At 38.8% G+C, this 25,346-nt stretch overlaps 1 long non-coding RNA gene across 2 annotated transcripts in view; it reads left to right on the top strand.

The window, feature by feature from the left end:
* The window catches only part of LOC121492813, a 42,672-nt gene extending 27,581 nt beyond the window's left edge, over positions 1 to 15,091 (top strand). Inside the window, exons 2-3 of one of the 2 annotated variants that reach the window (XR_005988303.1) lie at positions 4,364 to 4,533; positions 13,112 to 15,091. This is a non-coding gene — a long non-coding RNA (uncharacterized LOC121492813). Of the gene's footprint in view, positions 1 to 4,363; positions 4,551 to 13,111 lie in introns of both variants that reach the window. The other variant, XR_005988302.1, reaches the window with a different exon arrangement.
* The last annotated feature ends 10,255 nt before the right edge of the window (positions 15,092 to 25,346 follow it).

Raw genomic sequence — 25,346 nt, 5'->3', positions numbered from 1 at the left:
TTTTTAAGTATAAGTGAGGTTTAGGTTACAGAGAATAGTGCTCTAGTTTGTCAGTTTAACATGAGACAATTTTTCCTGCTTCTGTTCTCTATGCATATCTACTTGAAATCCTTATGTGAGTGGCTACAGTTGTTGCACCAGTGATTTTATTTGAAGTTCCCACTGTAATTCTTGTCCACTTGAGCTATAAGAACTGACAGCATCTTCTGTTGCTGTCATGACTCCTTTAGGCACAGGGACTGCGGCTCACTAAGATAGTGTTTATTTTATAGAGTAATAATCTTTTGTTAAATGTTGTTCTCACTTCTATTCCAAAAAGTGCCACTGCCAAATAAAAATTTCACTTTTAAGGAGAAAACATGTACTAGACAGTCAGGATTTAGTATAGGGTTCGTGCTTTTGGCTTCTGGTAATAAATTACTTCTTTGAAGTAAGCTATTAATATGTGGTTATATAGAAATATAATGGGGTTAATAAATTACTTCTTTGAAGTAAACTATTAATGTGTGGTTATATAGAAATATAGTGGGGTTAAAGAGAGATTCATGTGTGCACACAGAGATACAGAAAGAGATGGAGGAAAGGAGAGAGAAATACCACACCCTCTTTTCCAGGTTTATGCTTTCCATCAGAACCTTGAGAAAATAATCCAGCTTGTATAAATAACTGCAGCCCTTACTGAATTTCTGTTGATTTTTTTGGAGAGAAGTTGTATTGAGATTGTCATAGTCACTACGACCTCTGCTTTTTAAGTAGATATTGGGAACAACCTCTCTCTCTAAGGAAAAGGTTAGGTGTTTGAGTTAGAGATACAGAATGCACAGGGTACCCTAGCCTGACCTTCTAGCTGTTCAGTTGAGGACATTTCCTACTTCTCTTCCTGGTAGTTTTTTTTTTTTTTTTTTTTTTTTTATCACTAAAGTGGTATCTTTGACAGCCTCTCTCTATGACAGCACTTCTTGGCATTCTTTCTTATAACTTAGGGGCCTTTCTTTAGCAATTTTATTTCTTCACAATTTCCAATAGTTCCCGGTAGCAGCTCCCCATGGTGTAGCTTCTTTAGAGCTGATTTGATCCCAGGCCTCTTGTTTACTCCTATAGAAACATTGTTCCTAGCCTTCCTTTTTAGTCTCAACCTCATACTAGTTCTTTCCTTTCTGTTCTTCCTCAATGGACTTATCTATATATCAATACATTTGCAGTTTTTTGCATATGATCCCGTTTCATATTCCTGCCCTTTATGTCAGCACCCAACTCTGGATCAGAGGGTTTTTTTTTCTGTGATTTCTCAGATGGAATTAACCACTAACTCCTTTGTGCCCATCATATATATATATATATATATATATATATATATATACACTAACATTGGTTATAAGCATCTGTAATTCTTTGTTGTTTTTTATATCTCCTTTGAGTGGAGCAAAAAGCCCTGCCGAAATTGTAGATTCTTGAATAAATAATAATCTTTTAAACCACTAAATTTTGGAGTCGTTATTATGCAGTTATAGAAACTGAAAGAGATTTTGGTATTTGGAAGTGTGGTGACATGTAACAGAAACCTAAAAATGTAACAGTAGTTGAGGCCAATGTAGGAATAGACAATGGGCAGAAGCGGGAGGGCTTTGAAAAGATTGGTGGAAACCCAGTAGCCCTTGAGGAGGAAGTCAGTGAAGGTTTAAAGGAAAGTAAAAAAAAAAAAAAAAAATCATTTGGAGTTAGTGAAAAGATCCTTGATATGTAATAGAAGAAAGTTTTGCAACATTGTCACCTATGATAATGTAGAAAGTAGGAAATGGTTTGCTTGATGACAGTGGATTGTATGATAAAGGTATTCCAGGGATATTTTCTGGTTGTTTCTTGCTGCTTGTAATAAAATATGATAGGAGAGAGTGCTATGGTATGAATCATTGTGTCCTCCAAAATTCTTAGGTTAAATCTTTTTTTTTTTTTTTCTTAGGTTAAATCTTAATGCCCATATGATGATATTAGCATCTGGGGCCTTTGGGGAGATACCTGGGTCATGAGGCTGGAGCCCTCATAAATGGGAGTAGTGCTTTTGTAAAAGAACCCCACAGAGCTGACTAGCCCCTTCCACCATGAGAGAATACAGTGACAGGTTGGCAGTTTGCAATTTAGAAGAGGGTCTTCACTAGAACCCAACCATGTTGGCACCCTGATCTTGGGCTTCTAGCCTCCAGAACTGTGAGAAATAAATTTTTGTTTATGAGCCACTCTGGCATTTTGTTAAAGTAATCTGATCAGAATAAGATAAACTAAGAAAAGAATTGTTAAATATAAAGGAACCAGAACTTACTGAGTTCAAAAATAAAACTGTCTTTTCTAGTTTCTCCAGATGGCAGACAATTCTCAAATTAAGAAAAGTCTAATGGAAAAAAAAAAAAAACCCACCAACTTAAAAATAAAATAAAAACTTGAAAAAAAAAAGAAAAAAGAGAAAAAGTCAAGTGGAAAGAGATCAAATCTAGAATATTTTCAGAAAAAGATCCAACTACACTATTGTCATTTAACAGTGAAGCCAAGGGAATGATTATAAAACTCTTTTTTGAGGCCTCAGGAAATTTAATGTCATACCTCTCAAAGATAGTAGTTTCTTTTTTTTTTTTAATTTTTATTTATTTATGATAGTCACACAGAGAGAGAGAGGCAGAGACACAGGCAGAGGGAGAAGCAGGCTCCATGCACCAGGAGCCCGACGTGGGATTCGATCCCGGTTCTCCAGGATCGAGCCCTGGGCCAAAGGCAGGCGCCAAACCGCGGCGCCACCCAGGGATCCCAGATAGTAGTTTCTTTAAGGAGCTGAGGACCTGCAGTGCTTCATAGATCTTCTTTATTAAACACAAAAGATTCTCTAAGAATTTTAAGAGCACTGTCTCTCAGAACCTTATGGAAAGCTCAAGGAGTTATTTTGAAGTTTATGGGTGTTAATGTAGTGGATTATGAATTGGTTCACATGAAGTCCATACACTTTTTAAAAAAAAATACTTGTTTTTAAGAGCATTTTTAGGTTCAGAACAAAACTGAGCAGAAAGCACAGGATTCCCCATATCCTCCGTCCCTCTCATACACCGGAGTGGTGCATTTGTTAAAATCAGTGAGCCTGCACTGACACATCATTATAGCTCCTGGCCCGTAGTTTACATTAGGATTCACTCTTGGTGTGTGTACAGTGGGTTTGGGCAAGTGTATAATGACACATATCTATCATTATAATATCATACAGAATATTCTTACTGCCCTAAAAATCTTCTATGCTTGCTTATTCATCTAATCCTTCCCCCCAACCCCTGACAAACTAATCTTTACTGTTTTCATAGTTTTGCCTTTTTCAGAGTGTCATACGGTTGGAGTCGTATAGTATGTAGCCTTGTCAGATTGGCTTCTTTTGCTTAGTAATATGCATTTAAACTTCTTCCATCTTTTCATGGTTTGATGGCTCATTTCTTTTAAATACTGAGTAGTATTCTGTTGTCTGTATGGTTTATCCATTCACCTCCAGAAGGACATTGTGGCCGTTTCTAAGGTTTGGCAGTTGGGCGTAAAGCTGCTATAAACCGTGTGCAGGTTTTCGTGCAGACATAAATTTTCAACTCTTTTGGGTTAATACCAAGGAGTGTGATGTCTGTATGGTATTATAAGAGTATGTTTAGTTTTGCAAGAAACTGCCAAATTGTCTTCCAAAGTTTCTGTATCATTTTCCATTTCTACCACCAATTAATGAGATTTCCTGTTACTCCATATCCTCACCAACATTAAGTGTTGTCAGTTTTCTGGATTTTGGCCGTTCTGGTAGGTGTGTAGTAGTATCTTATTTTAATTTGTATTTTCCTAATATGATGTTGAACATCTTTTTATATGCTTATTTGCCATCTGTGTATCTTCTTTGGTAGGCTTATTCAGATCTTTTGCCTAGTTTTTAATCTGGTGGTTCTTTTTCTTTTGAGTTTTAAGAATTCTTTGCATATTTTAGGTAATAGTACTTTATCAATATGTCTTTTGCAATATTTTCTCTGAGTCTGTGGCTTGTTTTCTAATTCTTGTGATCCACATAGTTGTTGAAAGGAGTATATCAATTTAGACTGAAAGGCACAGAGACAGTACAAAATGAAAAGAGGCCTTTGGATCTCAAACTTCTACAGTTAAGAAGAATGCCAAGAACAGGCTATTTACCATGGAACTTACAGCCCAGAGTAGGAAGACATGAGCCACATGGATCATTCCCTAGTTGAAGAATTGGCAGCATATGCCCAGTTGGGTTTTAAACTTTTAATGGACCTGTGTCTGCTTCTTCATTTTGTATTCATGTTTGTGGAGATAGATAACTTATCTTTTTTGTTTACAGCTCTTCAGATCAAGAGGAACTATACTCAAGGGGCTATATCTAAGGAACTGTACCCAAGAAGTTCATCCATACCTGGACCTCAAGCCTGAGCCTAGTAGCTGCGGGTATTGGGGGAGGGAATGAGTATATTTTTTGCATGTTGGAAGGATGTGAACTGCTGTGGCCAGAAGGTGGATTGAAGCATATGGTATTTTGAAAACTGATTTCAACAATATTTGTGATTACACATGTTCTTCTAGAACCATGCCACTTAGAAGCTGAGTGTATTTCTCCTCTTCTTGAACTTGCGCTGGCCTTTGAACTGAGGAGCTGATATGACTTAGAAGGAAGTTAGGTCAGAAAAGGTGGTACTGTTTTTTGCCTGGCTCTCTCAGGTTGCTTACCTTTGGAACCTAGCCACTATAGTATGAGGAAGCCTAGGCTACATACAGAAGCTATGTGAAGCCAGCCAGGGTTTCATCTGACAGCGTCAGCCATCAGACACATTAGTGAATGAGGCTTTATTTAATTTCAGTCCCCAGCCTTTGAGCCATCCTGGTTGACGCTAAGTGGAGCAGAGACAAGCTGTTTAAATTGCAGATTCATGAGCAAAGTAAACGGTGTCTTGGTCAGTATTAGGGTTATTTATTTATTTTTTATGTAGCCATAGCAACTGAAATAATTAGAAAGGTATATAGTTTTAGAGTTTGTTTCTCAATTAAGTTTTGGTAATAAAGTTTTGCTGGTTTTATGAAATGAATTGGAAAACATTTCATCTTTTATTTGGTATGGAATAATTTAAATAACATTGTGGTTATTACTTAACTGTTAGAATTCAGATTTAAAAAAAATATTTTATTTATTTATTCATGAGAGACACTCAGAGAGAAGCAGAGACATTGGCAGAAGGAGAAGCAGGCTCCTTGTGGGGAGCCCGATGTGGGACTTGATCCCAGGACCTTGGATCAAGACCTGAGCCAAAGGTGGATGCTCAACCACTGAGCCACCCACGTGCCCCTAGAATTCAGGATTAAAGGTTTTTTTGGATGTGTTATTGAAAATAATAGCTGCCTGAGTGGCTCAGTCACTTGAGCATTGGGCTTTGATTTGTGCTTGGGTCATGATCTTAGGGGTCATGGGATTGAGCTCTTGAATCAAGCTCTGCACTCAGCAGAGTCTGCTTGTCCCTTTCCCTCTGTTCTTCCCACAGTTCATGCACACTCTCCACCTCTGTCTCTCAAATAATAAGATCTAAATAAATAAGTAAATAAGTAAGTAAGTAAATAAATAAATGATAGTCACCTTTCTAGTCTTTCTTTGGTAATTTTGGGTTTACTACTTGGTTTAATTTGGGTTATTTATATTTTCTAGGAAATAATACATTTATTCTTTCCCAGTCTTGCTAATATTTGTTTTGTTTTATATTCTTAAGCATTTAAAAAAACACATTTTTGGAATTACCAACTTTCTGTATCACTAATTATATCTGTTATTTTTATTCATTCATTCTTTTTATTTTCTTTTGGTTACTTTTATGCTTTTTTTTTTAACCTTAAGGTAAATATAACATTCATGTGATTGTCATTTTCTTCATAATGAAAGGATTTAGGGGCATAAATTTTTACTTAAGTATGGCTTTTGCTGTGTTCTGTGCATTTTTGTGTATTTATCTTTCCATTAATTTCTAGGGAGCCTGTGATTTTTCCTCTTTGATCAGTTAATTTTCAGATTTTAAGATGTTTCAAACCATTTAAAAATTATTTCTAGTGTCATTGAATCATGATCAGTGACTGTGGCCTGTAATACACTTACTGTTGAATATTTGTTATAGTTTGCTTTATGGAAATATCTATATGAACAAATTAAAATACAAGTTCTCTCATTGAGTGAAATAAAATTCCATATTGTCTTAGTTTAGATATAAGAAAGAGGCATCCTACCCTTTGAAACCATTCTGTCCCCTGAATTCTTGCACTTTGGGCCTGTGATAGCAGTGGCAACTTTGATGATCTCTGATTTACCTTGGCAGTGGGTGGTGGTAGTGGTGGTAGTGTTGTTATTATTCTTTCCTTATCTTGAAGAACAGCACCTGGCTTCTGTTGAGATGGATATTTTAGGTCTGTGGTTTAGGTATTAATCTCCTTATTAAATGGTCACTTTGCTACACCATTAGTGCCCTCTTCCAAAAACACTTTATTTTTTGCAGTGTGGATAGGCTGAAAACATTTCCAATCTTTAAGTTCTAGTTCCTTCTTTCTTTCTTCCTTTCTTCCTTTCTTTTCTTTCTTTCAACAATTTTACCATAAATGTTCAGGAGGGACCAGGTCATTCCTTCAATACTTTGCTTAGAGATCTCCTCAGCTAAATAGCTGATGTATTGCTTGCAAGTTCTACCTTCCACAAAACACTACAACATGAACACAGTTCTGCCAAGTTCTTTGTCACTTTAAATTAAGGATCATCTTTTCTTTAGTTTCCAATAATGTGTTCCTTATTTCCATCTGAAACCTAATCATAGTGTGCTTGTGGTCTGTATTGCTACCAGCATTCCGTTCAGGATTATTTAAATATTTTATAAGAAGATTGAAGTTTTTTTTCCACCTCTCCTCTTTTCTTTCTGGGACCTCACCAGAATGGCCCTTTCATTTTGAGCATGCACCTTTAAACTTTTTCAGCCACTGTTTGTTATCCAGTACCAAAGCCACTTCTACATTTTTTAGATATTTGTTATAGGAGCACTCCACTCTCAGTTCCAAAATCTGTAGTAGTCCAGGTTCTCCAGAGAAATAGAACCTGTGGAGGCTGAGAATTCCCAGGATTTGCTGTTTGAGCCTGGAGGCCCAGGAAAGTCAGTGGAGTAATCCATTCCAAATTCTAAGGCCTGAGAACCAGAGGAGCCAGTGGTATAAATCCCATCCAAGGTCAGGAGAAGATGAAGTGAGAGATCTCAGCTCAAATGATGAAGTGGGAAGAGAGGAACAAATTCCTCCTTCCTCTATCTTTTAATTCTGTTTAGGCTCTCAACAGATTAGATGCCCTTCCACACTGAGAAAGGCAGTCTACTGAGGCCAACAATCCAAATGCTATTCTCTGGAAACAGCTCTAACAGATAAACTCAGATATAATATGGGCACCTCAAGGCCACTGAAGTTTATATATAAAATTAACCATCAGTAATTCATCAGTAGATGAATTTAAGGAAGAGGTACTCTAGAGATCTGCCTGAATAGTGGATTGGAAAAATCAAGAGTAAGATATCTAAAAACTAAGAACAAATACGTAAAAAAAAAGAATTAGGACAAAGACATTCACTTAAAACTCAATTTTCATATACTGTTTCTATGGAAATTCTGAAAGTTGTGCATTATCAAAATAATGTTATGAACCAAGGGAGAAGAAAACCAAATTTTTTTTATTTATTTATTTTTTATTTATTTTTTTTAATTTTTTTTTTTAATTTTTATTTATTTATGATAGTCATAGAGAGATAGAGAGAGAGGCAGAGACACAGGCAGAGGGAGAAGCAGGCTCCATGCACCGGGAGCCCGACGTGGGATTCGATCCCGGGTCTCCAGGATCGCGCCCTGGGCCAAAGGCAGGCGCCAAACCGCTGTGCCACCCAGGGATCCCAAGAAAACCAAATTTAAGAAATAGGATCTAACACAAAAGAGAAGCAAAGGAATTTACAAAGTGTTGGTGAAAAGAGATACCAAATGACAGTTGTGTAGCAGGCCTGAAAATAAACCAATTTAGATTGAAACAGGTCAGAAGACTTAAGGAGAGACTTCTTTAAGAAGATGAAATTAGTAAAATTACCTAATGGGTTTGAGTGTATTGAGGAAAGATTTATACAAGATTTGGAGAACATGGGGGATAAATATTAAATGCACAGAAAAGTGAAAAATTAAAAAAGATAATTTTTAGAAAAGATTTTATTTATTTAAGAGAGTGAGAGAGAACACAAGCGAGGAGTGAGGGTGGGGGTAGGTGTTGCAGAGGGAGAAACAAACTTCCTGCTGAGCAGGGTGCCCGTCTTGGGGCTCAATCCTGGGACCCTGGGATCATGGCCTGAGCTGAAGGCAGATGCTTAACTGACTGAACCCCCCAGGTGCCCCAAGAATATTATTCTTAATAAACAGGTCTGATAGAAAAAAGCTGGTTACCAGTGCGGGCAGCAAGAGTAGCGATTGGATAGGAAAAAAAGATGGATTTTGATCTGTCATGATAAGGTTTTGGAAGAACAAGGAACCCGTGTGTGTGTTTGTGTGTTGAGAATGGTGGTTATATATGAAAACTAAATTCTCATTATTTGTAATAAATATTTTTAGTAGGTATTAATGCCTTTAATTAAAAGTAAGAATGTAAGATTATAAGAATATTATTTAGCAGATGGGGATAAACACCAAAGCCCAGCAGAAAGGGTTGAAAACAATTGCTTCAGGTGTAATTTGACATGTGTGGGGCCTAGTGTTTTTGTTTTTTAAAGATTTTATTTATTTATTCATGAGACACACACACACACACACACACACACAGAGGCAGAGACACAGGCAGAGCGAGAAGCAGGCTCCATGCAGGGAGCCTGATGTGGGAATCGATCCTGGGACTCCAGAATCAGGCCCTGGCTGAAGGCAGGCGCTCAACTGCTGAGCCATCCAGGGATCCCCGCCTAGTGTTTTTTATAGCAAGTCTTGTAAAGTTTTAAATGATGTACATGTATAACTGTTAAAAATAAAACCCCCAAAAACCTAAACTAAAAATAAATAATGAGAGAAGACAGACTTGATAGATCCAAGAGATATAATATCACAAGGAGTTCCACAAGGTTAAAAAAAGAGAGATAATGTTAAGACCTTGTATCAGAAGAAAGACCTAAGCTTGCATCTTGAAGCATTCCCTCACCTCAACCCAAGTTTTAATTAGGGTTAATGAGAAAAACTAATATTAGGTATATGCCTATAAAATTTTCAAATTCCAAGGGTAATGATAAAATCTTACTGGATTCTAGATAAAAAGACAAAACAAAAACAAGTTACTTGCAAAGGAAAAAAAAAATCAGACTGAGATTGAGTTTCCTTTATACAGCTTTGGAGACTGGAAGCTGATAGGATAATATGAATGGATTAGTGAGGAAATTATACCCCATGAATCCTATAGTCGGCTAAACTTTCAGTTACTTGTCAGGGAGAAAAATATATACAGATGTGTGAGGATTCAGAGATTAGAGAAGTCTTGAGGAAGTACACTAACAAAAGTGAATAGTAACAGTAGGATATGAGAGGAAACAGTGCTAAGTAATAATAAAGTAAGTATACACATGTTCAATCTCATTGGATGGTGATAGACTGTTGGAAAATACTTAGAGTTACAAAGAAGTATTCTGATTTCTCCAGCTTTCAACTTGAAGATTTTTAAAATAGAAATTTGAAAGGCTTTTCCTGGATTCACTAATTTCTCTTACAGTCTTTTCTTCTAATTCAGGAATAGTGCTTCTTTAGAAATGACTAATTCCAGGGCAGGAAAAGTAGGACAATAAGCCTGCATTGTTTTAACGTGCCAGAAGGCAAGGAGTTGCTCAGAGATGAATGGGAACATGTCAAAAGGACAGAGATTGCATGCCGAAGATCTACTGGGGAGTACTTTTGGGAAAAATACTCATAAGGAAGTGAATAAGACAGGATTGGAAGAGAGAGAAGTTGGACTGTGATGCAATTAACTTTCTGAATATGGAGCTCTGGACCTGAGATGGCTCTTCAGAGTTTTTCTGAATTGAGGCAAGGGGACTGGCCCTTATACCTCTCATGGTCCATTTATTTGATGTGGGCTTCCTCTGGAAAGGGAACATAACATACCCTTGAGCGAGGAAGCTCCCTTCAATTGAGGTTAGTTCCTAGGGAGATATCAGTTGGGACCTGCTGCATACAGTATTTTCACACCTGGGGTAGAGTGCCTCTGTCCTTAGGAAAGACCTAGAGAGTACATCCTGACAGTTTCCAGTATCATCTATTTGCTTTATATGATAAGTGTACTCCATCTGGGATTAGTTCCTCTAGGGTTATGATTGGTCTCTGTGGAAATAGGATGGTAAATAGGACTTAACTCCTTAACTCTAGTCTTTCTTGCTATAGCTGGTCCTGGGGCTACAACTAATAATTCATTATATCCTTGTGCTACCAATTCTGGATTTCCCCTTACCTTTGGCTAATGCCTCTGCTGGTCTAGACAGATTATCTGAGGTCATTGAGTCTCTTATATCTCAGAGGTTCTGAGGCCTAGTCACCATGCTCTCTCTAGTCTCCAGATTGTGGCTTTTGTCCATTTGTTGTCAAAATTAGACAAAGGAGTATGAAGAGACACCTTTCATATATACTCTTCATATGACAAACATGTTTGCCATCTGGGTGATAAAAACGTATTTCCCTCTTAGATAAAAATACAGAAGTCCTATGTCTTTATGATGACGAAAGTCAGTTACTTCTCCCAGATTAGTGATTTTTCTCCTTGCCCTCTGGTCTCTTGGCCAGAGGTGCTTGAAGTGACCAGGTGGCAGTTGTAACTTAAACTTTAATGAGCTGTATTGCTTGGTGAGAACAGAATCTGTAGCTTTGTAGAACCTAGCATTGCTGGGAAGGGAAATATGAATTGCTAAATGGGTCACTGGGAATGATGGCAAGTGAGGCCATTCCTCCTTTACCACTTTGTTTCCTGGCTATATGTATTTTACTTATTACAGATGCAGCACCATATAATGCTGATTGATTTAGAGTATAACTGCATTTTGGTGGAGGGTAGATACTGTCCATGTGGTATCATCTCCAAAGGGGTGCTTCAGTCATATCTTTAGAATGGCTCTTCCATTGCTCTTAGGCTGGCAGCTTCTGAATATGATAGGACTGGTGGATCCCATGGTCTTTGCTTATATCCTTTGCTATAAAGAGGATCCCTTGGTCTGAAGTAATATTATGTAGGATATAGTTAAAGTGGATCTGAAATGTTGTTAGCTCTCAGGAAGTGGTGCTAAGGCCTTCTGGTTGGGAAAGGCAAATCCATACTAATATGTGTTGATTTTTGTCAGGTGAATCACTTCCTTCCAGAGTGAAAAGGGTCCAGTGTAATCAATTTGTGCTGAGTCTTGATCTCTTTGAGGGAATGAATGTATCATATTGGGGGCTCAGCTTTGATCTCTGTTACTGGCAGGTTGGATCATCTGCAGTAGTGATTGGCTAGATCAGCCTTGGTGAGAAGGAGTCCATACTGTCGGGCCCTTGCATAGCCTCTGTGGCTGCCACCATAGCTACTTTGTCCCTTATGCCAGCACTAAGGTGACAGTGGCAGATGCTACATGATTTCAGTTGGTTAGTATTCTGTATACTTGGTTGTTTCCTGACTCTTTTTTGGTTGGTATTCTCTAGTAGGTATTAATATGTGAATACAAATATTCTCATATGTTGTGGCCACTCACACAGGCCTGTCCTCATGCCCTGTCCCCAGGAAAGCCAGTTAAGAGATTTTGTAATATTTTAGATGAGAGTTAAAGGGGTCCTGAGTTAGCAGAGTGCCAGTGAATATATCAGTAAACATGTCTGAGCAGTGTTTCAGGTTAGGCTTGTGACATTTTGGAGACTCCAAAGTTTTCAACCTGATTGATTAGGAGGATCAGAAATCCATTTTAATGATAGAAGTGATTTAGGAAAAAGCTGGTCTGTAGGTAGGAGAGATACATTTTGTTTTGGACCACCAGACTTAAAAATCCTGGTCTGGAACACAAGCAAGAAGTCAGAATTAGAAACAAATATGTAGCCATGTCATAAATCTACCGATTTCAAAACTCAGAACTACAGGGAAGAGTTTATGTGCTATCACTGCTCCGATACACCATTTACAGTCCTCAACCAGGTGCCTCTTGGGGGAATGGGAATATGAGGGAGCAAACTAAACAGCAACAAAAAATACAGGGAAATTGTTTTAATCAGGTTTAAAACTTAGGCTCATATAAGAATTTAAAAATTTCTTTTCAACAGTGCTTACTTAATGTCTTAATATAACTGCTCAGGGTCTCAGCTTCTCACTTTAAGATAGCATCTGCATTTGTGAAACAGAGGTGGCTTCTGTGATCTTACTGCTTGAAGTCAGGATTCTCAGATTCACATACTGTCTCAAGGCTCCCCTGGTTGCTGTGGTGATATCCTTTGTTGGTTGCTGCTCTCCCAAGTCCCAGCACTTGGGACTCCTCTCCTGCAGTTTGGTCAGAGCCTAGTGATACTTCTTGGCTGATCTGGCCTCTGGTGTTAGAGATCTGGCCAGAAGTTAGAGTCAACTCAGCTTAAGTGGGCTCACTTTGAGCGATGATCTTCACCTATACTCAAAACCCTCAACTGGCAAGCTTCCTAATTAGATGTTCTCGGGCTTAATCTATGCCAACCTTGGGTACTAAGAGACTTTTTCTGACCAGGCTCGGAAATTTATTTTGATACTTTGTTGTTCATTTGCCTTTTAATTTGTTTAGTATCTGTCACTACCTACCCTTCCCTTCCAACACACATGCACACTAGAATATCAGTGGATGACAATGGGGATCTTGTTATTTCTTGTTCATTGCTAAGTCACAAGCTCCAAGGAAAGTACTTGTTACATGGTTGACCATTAATAGATCTTTATCAAGCCAACAAAGGACAGAAATTATAGGCGAAATCCCTAAGGAAGAATATATTATGTGAGAACAAGATGAGGAATTAAACTGTTTAGTATATCTTTTACCTTCTATTTTAGAGGTAGAAGACAGAAGAGGTTCCAGGGAAGGAAACAGAAGAACTGATCTGAAGTAGGAAGAAGATGGAGGGCAGTAATGTGGGAGAAGCCTATGTCAGTAAAGAGCAGTAATCATTGTTGTCAAAGGCTCCAGAAATGGAGTAGGAGTGACTGAATATGACAACTTGGAGGTTATTGATGATTTTGGGGAAAGTACCAACACAGGAATATGCAGAAACTCAGATCTCAAGGAATTGCACCATAAGAGGGAGAAGAGAGTTGTGGCAGCATGTAAAATCTTTTATGAAGGTTGACAGTGAAAGGAAGAAGAGATTAAATATGTCACTGGAGTCTTCAGAAACAGGACTCGAGGAGGGCTTTTTCCCTTCAAGACAGAAGAGACTTAGTGTTGCAATATGTAGGGAGACTTGGAGGAAATGAAAACAAGAGATGGTTTATGAATTAAGGTCTCAGAACTTAACTGGGAAAGGGTGAGATCAACATTAGAAAGGAAGACAAAAAGGAAAGAAGAATGGATGCCAAATAGAAAATCTGAAGCAAACGGGAAGAACTTAAAGGAATTTACATCAGATTTTGCTAAGGTGTTCAGGTTCTCTGTTAACAGTGCCTTTATGCAGAACCCTGTGAAACATTGTGAAACAAGGCCATGTCATAAGGCTTGGCCTGCTGTCCCTGCACTACTTTTGCATATTCTTTGACCCTATCTTGACTGAAGGTGAGTAGCCATATTCCCTGGAAATGACTTCCCAGAGAATTTTGAAGGAGAGAGAGTTCTTTAGTTTTTATTCAGACTCAGATGGGATGCTTAATCGAGGGCCGATTATCTTTCCCCATGGGGAAATTAATTTCCAGGGAGAGACCTGAGTGCTCTGGAGTTCCTTAGAATTGATAGGAGGATCTCAATAGATCTCAAACTGAACTCTCTGATCCTGGGTTATGTAGTTAATATGGATAATTCAGGTAGAACATGTTTTAGTTTCCTTTATATCTCATCAAATAAAATTTATTTACTCTGAATGTTTCTTGCTACTTGGTTCTCTTAAGAGTTGAGACAGAGTCCACTGGTGTCTTATTTTTATTATCCTATGGTAATTAAGAGTTTATAGATTGTAGGCTGATGAGAAAATTATCTGATAAAGTAACTTTCTCTTTGTTCTTTATTGTGATTCATTGTATATGGATTTTGTAAAATGTTTTTTTGGACAAGATAAAATATACCACCTACACAAAGAAGTATAAAATATTATTATATAATAATATAATAATATTTAGAGTTAAAATATTTATTTAAAATTGTTAAAATATTTAAAATTTATTTAAACTTTTAAATTAATAAAAGTTTTATAGAGTGCTACTTGTTTTGCCTATGCTTTTTGACTGTCATTAATTTACTCATATATCATATATTTATTAGCTGTAATATGCAGGTTCTGTTCCAGGTGCTGGGAGTATAAATGTGGAAAGAATACAGTGCCTGAATTTTAAGGGGCTTATGATCTGGTCTGGGAGACAGACAATTGTAATAAAATAAGTACAGTAGTATATAGTATGGGTTAAGAAAGAAATGTGTACAGGATAGAATAGAGCCCAAGGGAAATAGTCACTTTCTGCCTCAGAAGGATGGGAACCTGCTCTTAAGAAAGATTATACCAATGAAATGATGCCTGAATCCTGAATGGTAAGAAGTTTTATTAAATTTGCCATTAGATAATATAAAGTCTTTGAGGACAAAGAACCTCATATAAGTTTGTGTTCCAGCACAAAGGAAGAATTTGTCAGTAAGTGAAAAAGTTTCCCAATTCTCGATTTTGCAAATTTAAAACTATTATAAAATGTTTTATAATTACCAGTAGGTGGCAGTGTTACTCCATGGAAAAAAGACTGATGACCAAAAGTTGAAAATGAGTCTTGTGTTTCCAAACCTGGTAATGACGGTGTTCTGGGTTAAAAATGGATGAGAAAAAGTGAGTTTGAATTTTTTTTTCTCTGCAGGCCAGCTTTTCCTTGAATAAGCCAAAGTCTGTCCTCCCTCCTTTCCATTCATCGTGACCCCTAGAGATTTCCATAAAATTGACTTCGACACCTCTCATTCCAGGGCCTGTGAGAGTCTGAAGCCCTCTTCAAGATTTCTGCACTCCATTGACCCAGAAACAAAACTGAGCTCCCTGCCTAAAAGCCTATTTACATTAAACATTCATGAGTTTAAGAGCCTTTAGTGAAGATTTGGAAGAAAGGATAGCAAGCAGAGTTTATATATATAGCAGCAATGCAAACAACCTCAAATGAATCAGGCAGCCTCTCAGGTCTCAAAATGTCCTTTGGCCACCCACCACCATGGGATTTTACTGAATTCATGTGTTTCAGCCTTTATCTAGTTGGTTCCTCTTTTTCCCTTCTTGGCCCTAGAACTTCAAATTCTTTTCTCTCTCTCCTCCATCTTCTCACATTTCATCTCCTTCCTATTTCCCTGTCCCTCTTCCCTTCCCTTTTCCACCTTTTCTCTCCCTGCTTTACCCCTACCTCCAAAGCTACCAAGGTGCTCTATAGTAGATGGCCCTTCACCCAGTGTGATCCCCCTCCTTTGAAGGCAATAGTGGTAGTTTATTACCCTGAAATAGCAAAACAATCTTTCTGTTTTCAGGTGTAATAAGAATACTTTTAAAAACACACCCTGCAGGGATCCCTGGGTGGCGCAGCGGTTTGGCGCCTGTCTTTGGCCCAGGGCGTGATCCTGGAGACCCGGGATCGAATCCCACATCGGGCTCCCGGTGCATGGAGCCTGCTTCTCCCTCTGCCTGTGTCTCTGCCTCTCTCTCTCTCTCTCTGTGACTATCATAAATAAAATAAAAAAATTATTAAAAAAAAAACAAAAAAACACACCCTGCAGATATTTTTGTAAAAACTTCCATTATGGTTTTCAGCTGGTGGTTGCAGATTTTTCCTTAGCAGGGTGTTATTAAATGAGCTTCTTAATGTTTTTTTCCTTCCCTTCCACCTTCCATATGCCTAGAGAATCTTTCTCCATGATCTAATTCGTATTATTTGTTGTTAATATTTTCTTTTTCTTTTTTAATAAGGTTATCTGTGCAACTTAAGGTGGTCCCAGGGTAGATACTAATTTGCAAATTGTGACTGGTCTGCTGTAGGGGACCATTCCCCCCCACCCAAACTTTCATAAAAAATTTCAGTATAAAGAAAATTAGAATTATTGAAAGAATGTTTACCTAGATTCCATGATTTTTTTTAAGATTCATTCATTCATTCATTCATTCATGAAAGACAGAGAGAGGCAGAGACACAGGCAGAGGGAGAAGTAGGCTCCATGTTTTGGAGCCCAGTGCGGAACTCGATCCCAGGACTCCAGGATCACGCCCTGGGCCGAAGGCAGGTGCTAAACCACTGAGCCACCCAGGGATCCCCCAGATTCCATGATTCTTAAGATGATATATTTGCCTTCTATCCATCTACTTTATTTTTTGATGCATTTCAAAGTATACGTCATTCCTAGTCATTTTAGCATGCATGTAAATTAACTGGAGTTTAATATTTATTTTTAAATAATGTGTGTGGTGGATAAAATTTATGTCACAGTGATATCCAAATCTTACATGTACTATTAGATAAATTTTGATCCAAAAGCCAGAGCTACCCAAACCACCATCAAGATCCAGAAAATTTCCATAGAGGATTTATTTGGTGGTTGGTTTTTCCACACACAGGGAGTATAAAACGGTTAAATTCTAAACTTTCCAGGTCTGCATAAACTTTTGGGAGGAAATTACTATAGTAAAAGGGATTTTAGGTGAGTTGTTATTTTGTAGGTGTAGAAACACATCTCAGATTAAGGTCTTCATTTGTGCCTTTTTATTGTTTTAATTTGTTCACAGTGACATACATAAGCAGAAACTGTCAGAAGCAAAGTGGTCAGTTTGGACTAGATTTGTTTGTTTTTTTGTTTGTATGTATCTCAACTACCTGGAATGCTTTATGCCTTTGCACTCAATAAATATTTGTTGTCTCCAGACTATTTGCTACAAAAATTTACTGGGTCTATTTTATAGCTATTGCTTGTTCAACTAGAAAATAATCATGGGATCATGAAGTCAAAGCCACAGAAAGTGTCACACATCTTCCTCAGCTGTTGATCAGTCACTATTTGAAATAGAGTTAAAGGTAGAGAATGTGATAATGAGAGCCTTTCAAGGACATAGAGGTGAAGAAAGAAGAGCAGCTAAATTCAGACAGAACAGTGTTGAAGGGCCAGCAATAAGGAGACCTGGATTCTGACTTCTCTTACGCTTCCTGTTGGGAGTTCATACCCAGTGCTTGACCTTTCCAGGGTCTGCGGGTGCATGCAGATAGTCACTGCTCCTAGAAGATGTTTATATGGAAAAATTCTGGTACATGCTTATAGGAAGGAATATATAGCAGAAAACAGTAGCATGTTATTTTATTAAACTAAGTTATAGTCAAGGAGTTCAGATATAGTTTTAAATACTACACCAAATTTCAGTACTCCCAAATGCTTGCCAAAGCCTGTTACAAACCACTGCTTGCCATTCTTTTTTTATGAGTGTGGGAACCACACTGACTTAAAGTCAAATATGTGGAGTGAAATCTTTCTCTGAATTGCCATCTTGGTCACAAATCATTTTCTTCCCAGTTGGAAAATTTCTCCAGAAGAAATAACAGTAGTTAGTATTTTGGTCAGTGTTTAGTTATGGAGAATAAAAATTCACTCTAGTTTAAGCAGAAGGAGATTCATCAGAGTATTAAATGGCTTACTGGTTGTAGGCTAAGCTTCCAGGAATGATTCCCAGACCCACACTGGCTGAAGAGGGATTGTTTGCCTTTGCCACAGTTGAGATGCTGTGATATCAGAAAGATAATCACCATGCCTATCAGCGCCAGAGTTTCTTCTATGAACGAAAATTGCCTACCAATTTAGGAAGTTGCTCTTACAGCTGTTGTCCCAGACTATGCCACTGCTGTTTCAAGTCTCCAATGCAAGTGGATGCCACAGTCAAGTTTAACATCTGATTGTAGGAACTTCGATAAAATCTAGAACCCTAGGTACAAGACATTGGGAAATAGTTTTTAAGCTTTTTAGCCCCAGTACTAGAAGAAGGGTTTAGGACTGAGTAAGCCATTCCACAGTGACTATAGAAGTATCCAGCATTTGGAGATTTGACCAAGGTGGCAATATAGAAGGCTCCTGAATATTCCTCCTTTCATGGGTGCACCAAATGTACAGCTACACAGAGAGAGGTACCCTCTGAAAGAAATTCAAAAACCAGCTGAGTCAACTCCACACGTTGGGCAGAAGAGAAAATACTTAATGCGTAGGAAAGGCTGGGGTGATTTCATCATAAACTATATCCCTGAAGAGTGTCATAAAATTTGGGAGAGAATCCCCAAATCCTAGCTTCTCTCTGGGGAACAAAGTTTTTGGACTACACATTTGGCACCCCAACTTAATGACTCCCAGCTGAGGGACTGAGTACAATCCTCCCCTTTGTGGCACAGTTGGATCTTGCACACCCTTGCCTGAGGGAGGGGAGCCACTAAGAACAAAGGTGGTGGCTTGGGTAATCATAAAAGTTTGAGAGATGACTAGGACCTTGGGCTAAACTAATGAAATTCATCTTCATGAGACCACTCTGTCAGAGTGGAGAGGTGGTTTTTATATCTAACGTGCAGAAACCAGCAGAGTCAAGACCTCTAGGTCTGAAAGGTCTGAAAGCCAACAGGGCTTGCATCTACAAGACCCACAAGACTATTGCATACAAAGAAGTAGTTCTTAATGGGGGTGAGATCACTTGAGGCAACTAGTCTCCCTAGGCTCAGTAGAAGGAGCGGGAAAAGCCTTTTCACTGAAATCTCCCAGCTTTTCACTGAAAATCAGGGTCCAACAGCATACTTTACAAGCTGCTGCCTGAGTTTCCAGCTTTTAGTTTTAGCATGCATCCAGGGGCTGTCTGCAGTCCTCCCCAGAGCCCAAAAGAAATGGTGGGCCCTTACCCTGTCTTCTCTTCTTGGCCTCCTTCAACAATAAAACCAAATCACCAGTATTTCCCTGAAAGCAGCTTGTACACACACATCTGGCACCTCAGCTTTTGTTGCTTTCGCTTGAGGGAGAGGCACCCAGATCATCTGGCTCTCATAGCCAATGGGGCTTGCATTTGGAAATCTCACAGAATTGTAGCAAAGAAAGAAGCAGTTCCTAATGGGTGAGAGCATGTAATGTAAACACTCACCACTGCTATACTTCCAGGGCTCAGTAGTGAGGGAGCAGGCAAAAATGCCCATCTTCTAGTCTCCCTGAAAGGGATCTGACTTTACATGCTATTTGAATTGAGGGTCTGGGGTTTTTTTTGTTTGTTTGTTTTAAGATTTATTTTTTTTAATTAAAAAAATTTTTTTTAAAGATTTGATTTATTTCTTCATGAGAGAGAGAGGGGTAGAGACACAGGCAGAGGAAGAAGCGGGCTCCATGCAGGGAGCTCGATGTGGGATTCGGTCCCGGTTCTCCAGGATCACACCCCCGGCTGCAGGCGGCACTAAACCGCTGCACCATCGGGGCTGCCCTGTTTTAAGATTTATTGAGAGAGACAGAGTGTGTGCACCAGTGGGGTGGGGGGTGGGTAGAGGGAGAGGGAGAAGCAGACTTCCTACTGAGTGGGGGAGCCCAAAGTAAGGCTGATCCAGGACTTTGGGATCATGACCTGAGTGAAAGGCAGATGCTTACTTGACTGAGCCACACTCCTTATCAATTTAGCATGTATCTAGTGGCTGGCTGTGATACCCTCTAAAGACTAGTGAAGCTATTGGAAATTTCCACAGCCTTCTCCAACCAGCTTGCTACAACAGTAAAACTTAGTTGCCAAGATCTCCATGGAAGAAGCTTGTACACATGTATGGGCCCCCAGCTTTTGTGGCTACAACCTGAGGGGTGGGCCCTCAAACCACCTAACTCTAATACCCAACAGGGCTTGCATGCATGAGTCCTGTAGGACTACAGCAAACAAGCAGTTTCAAATGGATGCAGAAATACCCTTCCCTGCTATAAATCTGTACTTGGCACAAAGGGAGCAGGCAAAAATGGCCATTACCTAGGTTCTCCTGAATGGGGCTGAACTATATACTTTTTTAAAAAAGAATTTGTTCGGGGATCCCTGGGTGGCTCAGCGGTTTAGTGCCTGCCTTTGACCCAGGGCGCGATCCTGGAGTCCCGAGATTGAGTCCCGCATCAGGCTCCTGGCATGGAGCCTGCTTCTCCCTCTGCCTGTGTCCCTGCCCCCCCCCTATATATAATGAATAAATAAAATCTTTAAAAAATTTAAAAAATAAGAATTTATTCATTTATTCATGAGAGAGACAGAGAGAGGCAGAGACACAGGCAGAGGGAGAAGCAGGCCTCATGCAGGGAGCCTGATGTGGGACTCGATCTCAGGTCTCCGGGATCACGCCCTGGGCTGAAGGTGGCCCTAAACCACTGAGCCACCTGGGCTGCCCATGAACTATATACTTTTATATAAATTGTCTCTTAAAGGTCCAGATTGTAATCAGCCTGCATCTAAGTGCTGACTATAATCCTCCCCTTTGTGATACAGATGGGTCTTGCCTACCCTCACTGACTGGGAGCCACTAAGAACAGAGATGATGGCTTGGACAGTCATACAGATTTGAGAGACAGGAAAATGGGCTGGGCTGGTTGGCAAGCTTCATCTACTTGAGACCACTCTGTCATACTGGGAGAGAAAAGTCAATATATCATTATATATTCAATTCATCAAGAGGATAGAACATCTGTAAATAATATGCACCCAGTATAGGAGTACCTAGATATGTAAAGCAAATATTAACATATCTGAAGGGAGAAATAGCAATACAATAATAGAAGGGGACTTCAACATCCCATTTTCAGCAATGGATAGGTTGTCTAGGCAGAAAATCAATAAGGAAACTTGAATATAGATGATATATTGGACAAGATGGACCTAACAGACATCTACAGAACATTTTATCCAAAGCAACACGAAACACATTCTTTTCAAGTGCACTTGTAACACTCTCCATGATAGATTGCATTAGGCAACAAGTCTCAATACATTTTAGAAGATTGGCATCTTTTTTGGCCACAGCATGAAAGTAGGAATCAATTACAATAAGATGGGAAAATTCACAAATATTTGGATATTACAGCATAATTCTGAATAATTGGGTGAAAGAATCAAAGGAGAAATAAAATATCTTGAGACAAATGAAAAAGAAAACATAAAACTTATGGAATGCCACAAAAGTAGTTCTAAGAAAGACATAGTGATAAACGCCTACATTAAGGAAAAAGATCTCAAACCTATACACCTCAAGGAACTCGAAAAGAACAAACTAAGCCCAAGGTGTAGAAGGTTGGAAATAGCAAATATTAGAGTGCAAATATATGAAATAGAGACTGAAAATAGATCAATGTAAGTAAGAGCTGATTTTTGAAAAGATAGAGACATCTTTAGCCTCATCAAGAAAAAAAAACTCAAAATCAGAAACGAAAGAGACATAACAACTGATACAAAATAAAAAGGGTCATAAGAGACCACTACATTTTTACCCCAACAAATTGAAAGAAACAGATAAATTTCTAGAAACATAAACCTATCAATACTGAATCATGAAGAAATAGAAAATCTGAATAGAACAATTACTAGAAAGGAAATTGAGACAGTAATCCAAAACCTCTCAACAAACAAAAGTTCAGGACGAGATGGCTTTATTGGTGAATTCTGTCTAACATTTAAAGAATTCATACCCATCCTTCTCAAAATGCTTCAAAAGAATAGGAGAGGGAGGAACACTTCCAATTTAAATAGGTCAGTATTATCCTGATATCAAAGCTGAATGATGGCACTACAATAAAAGAATATTACAGGCTATTATCTCTGATCATTATAGGTGAAAAAATCCTCAATGAAATGTTAGCAAACCAAATTCAACGATATATTAAAAGGATTATACATTGTGATCAAATGGGACTTATTCTATGGATGCAATGATGGTTCCACATCCACAAATTAATGTCGTACACCACTTTAAAAATGAAGGATAAAACTCATATGATCATCTCAATACATGCAGAAAAATCATTTGATAAAATCCAACATCCTTTCATCATAAAAACTCGACACAGTGGGTATAACTGGGAGGTACCTCAACATAACAAAGACCATACATGACAAGCTCAAAAGCTACCATTATACTCAATAGTAAAAAGCTGAAAACTTTTCCTCTAAGATTGGGAGCAAGATAAGGGTACCCACTCTTGGTGCTCTTATTCAACATAGTACTGGAATTTGTAGCCAAAACAGACCACAAAAAGAAATAAACCAAATTGAAAAGGAACAAGTAAAATCGTCTTTTTTTGTTGTTGTTATTGCAGATGACATATAAGAAAACCTAAAGATTCCAGTCTGAAACTGTTAGAATAAATGATTTCCATAAAGTTACATGATACAAAATAAAAACTTACTTCTATACACCAACAACAAACTATCAGAGATAGTTCCGCTTTCCTGTAAGGCTTTTGTCTACTCACCCTTCCAAGATGCTTCCTGACCATATCATTACTGTTTATATTTTTCTATTCATACACTGAGTAATTTGTTATTTTTATGATTACTAGATTATAATTTTTTTCATTTCAGTGTTATACATATATCTCTGTCCTCAGTGCTTAGTATTGCCTGATACACAGTAAGCACTTAATAAATGAAGTACATGTGTCAAAAGGGGTGATTGGAAAGGAGTTAGGATGGCAGAGGAGTAGGGGGACCCTGCACTTGGCTCATCCATTGAACACAGCTAGATAAATATCAAATCATTTTGAATACCCAAGAACTCAGTCTGAGAACTGAGAAAACAAAACTGCACATCCACAAATAGAAAAACAACCACTTCATGGAAGATAGGGGCTGCGGAGAGTTGATTTGGGGTAGAAAAGAACTGCAGGTGCTGCGGAGGGGAGGGAACCTTGATTGCAGAGAGAGGAAAGAGAGAGAGAAAGAATGAAGCAGCAGCCGGCAGGGGATTGCACAAGAAAAACCTCTTCCCCTAAATCATTGACTGGGAAAAGGAGGGGGGCTGACTACTGCAAGTTGTTATAAGCAGTGGAGTGTAGAGTCTGAGTTTTAGAAGTCTGAGCCATCTCAGGGATTGTTCCTGGTAGGCTTTTGCAGAGAAGGAGGGCAGAGATCCGGGAGCAGGAAGTGTGGTCTCAGGATACCCTGGGTTGCACAGGGAGAAATAGTTCCCCCTTCTTGGAGAGCATTTGGGAGTGGTGGCATGGCTTCTCCAGGGACAGAAGAACTGGCAGTGCCAACATTCTGCCCATTCCCTACCATAGAAACAAAGACACCAGCTGAAGGCAGTAAGCCTTGGTGTCATCTTCTTGGCTGGTAAAGTACCCTAGACTGTGGTTCTGTGACCGCTTTTCTGGGACAAACTGGCAAGTGACAAAGTGCAGCAAGACACCCCTAGAAGATCAGGCCAGTTCAATGTCATACAGGTCCATAAAATTTGGAGTTTTGAGATGAGTTTTGAGATGCACACTTGAGAGATGAAACACAGAGTACTGTGCCACTTGGCAGGCAGACAGCTCGGACATAGGGTGAAGGCAGGGATCTGATGGAAGTCTGGAACACAAGAGGGGTGATTGATTGCTCTTCTGTCAGGGCTTCCTGAAGAATGGAGAGCACAACTCCCTGCTCCAGGGAGGAGAGAGTGGGGTAATGCCATTTTCCCCACTGTCCATTACCAGGGAACCTCAGGGAACAACACAGCACCTCCAGTGGTGATTGGAGCCACCTACACCAAGCCTCCTCCCACTATACCCTGAAGGTGCATCTCCACTAGGGCAAGTCTGCCTGAGAATCAGCTCAGCAGGCCCTTCCCACCAGAAGACCAGCACAAATCCCTTGCATGTACCATGTCTACTGATCATAGAGTGCTGCAAAGCTCCAGAAGCTCTAGGAGAAATAGGATCTAGCTTTTTTGTTTGTTTTGTTTCTTAGATCTAGCTTCTTTTAACAAGCAGACCAAAACATACCTAGGATCTAGCTTCCTTTTTTTTTTTTCTTAACCTCTTTTTAATATAGACATTACTCTCGGGCAGGAACACAATAGACTTTCTTAACAATCACACAAAAACTGTAACCCAGACAGAGTGACAAGATGGAGGAATTCATAGCAAAAGAAAGAACAGGAAGAAGTCATGGCAGGGATTTAATCAATACAGATACAAGTAAGATGTCTGAATCATAATTTAAACAATAATCATAAAGATACTAGCTGAGCTTGAGAAAGGCATGGAAGACACTAGAGAATAAAGATAGAACTAAAAACTAGTCAGGTGGAAAGAAAAAAATGCTGCAACTGAAATGCAAAACTGAAGGGATGCCATGACAATGAGGATGGAATGAAGCAGATGAATGAATCAGTGATATGGAAGGTAAATTATGGAATATAATGCTGAAAAAAATAGGGAAAGAAAAGTATTCAATCCTGAATATAGACTTAGGGAACTCAGCAACTCCTTAAAGTGTAATAATACTTTTATTGTAGGAGTCCCAGAAGAAGAAGAGAAAGAAAAAGGAGCAGAAGGTTTATTTGAACAAATTATAGCTTCCCTAATCTGGGGAAGGAAACAGATACTGGAATTGAAGCACAAAGAATTCCAATTAAATTCAACAAAAGCTAGCCATTACCAAGGCATACCATAGTCAAATCCATAAAGTACACAGACCAGAAAGAATCTTGAAAGCAGCAAGGGAAAACAAAATTCCTTAACTTACAAGGGAAGATGGGTTAGGTTTACAACAGACCTGTCCACAGAAATTTGGCAGGCCAGATGACAGTGGCATGATGTATTCAATGTGCTGAATGGGAAAAATATGCAGCCAAGAAATGTGTATCCAGCAAGGCTGTCATTCAGAATGGAAAGAGAGATAAAGAGTTTCCAGGACAAACAAAAACCAAAGGAATTTGTGACTAGTAGACCAGTCCTGCAAAAATATTAAAGGGGACTCTGGGGAGAAAAAGACCCAAACCAACAAAGACTTGAAAGGAACACAAAACATTACCAGAAACACCAACTTTATAGGTAACACAATGCACTAAGTTCATATCTATCAATAATCACTGTGAATATAATTGGACTAAATGCTCTAATCAGAACACATAGGAT

Source organism: Vulpes lagopus, chromosome 6 (genome assembly GCF_018345385.1).
Source record: "Vulpes lagopus strain Blue_001 chromosome 6, ASM1834538v1, whole genome shotgun sequence".
NCBI lineage: Eukaryota > Metazoa > Chordata > Mammalia > Carnivora > Canidae > Vulpes > Vulpes lagopus.
The sequence above is the reverse complement of the archived record's forward strand: the minus strand, read 5'-3'. Positions and strand labels throughout refer to the sequence as shown.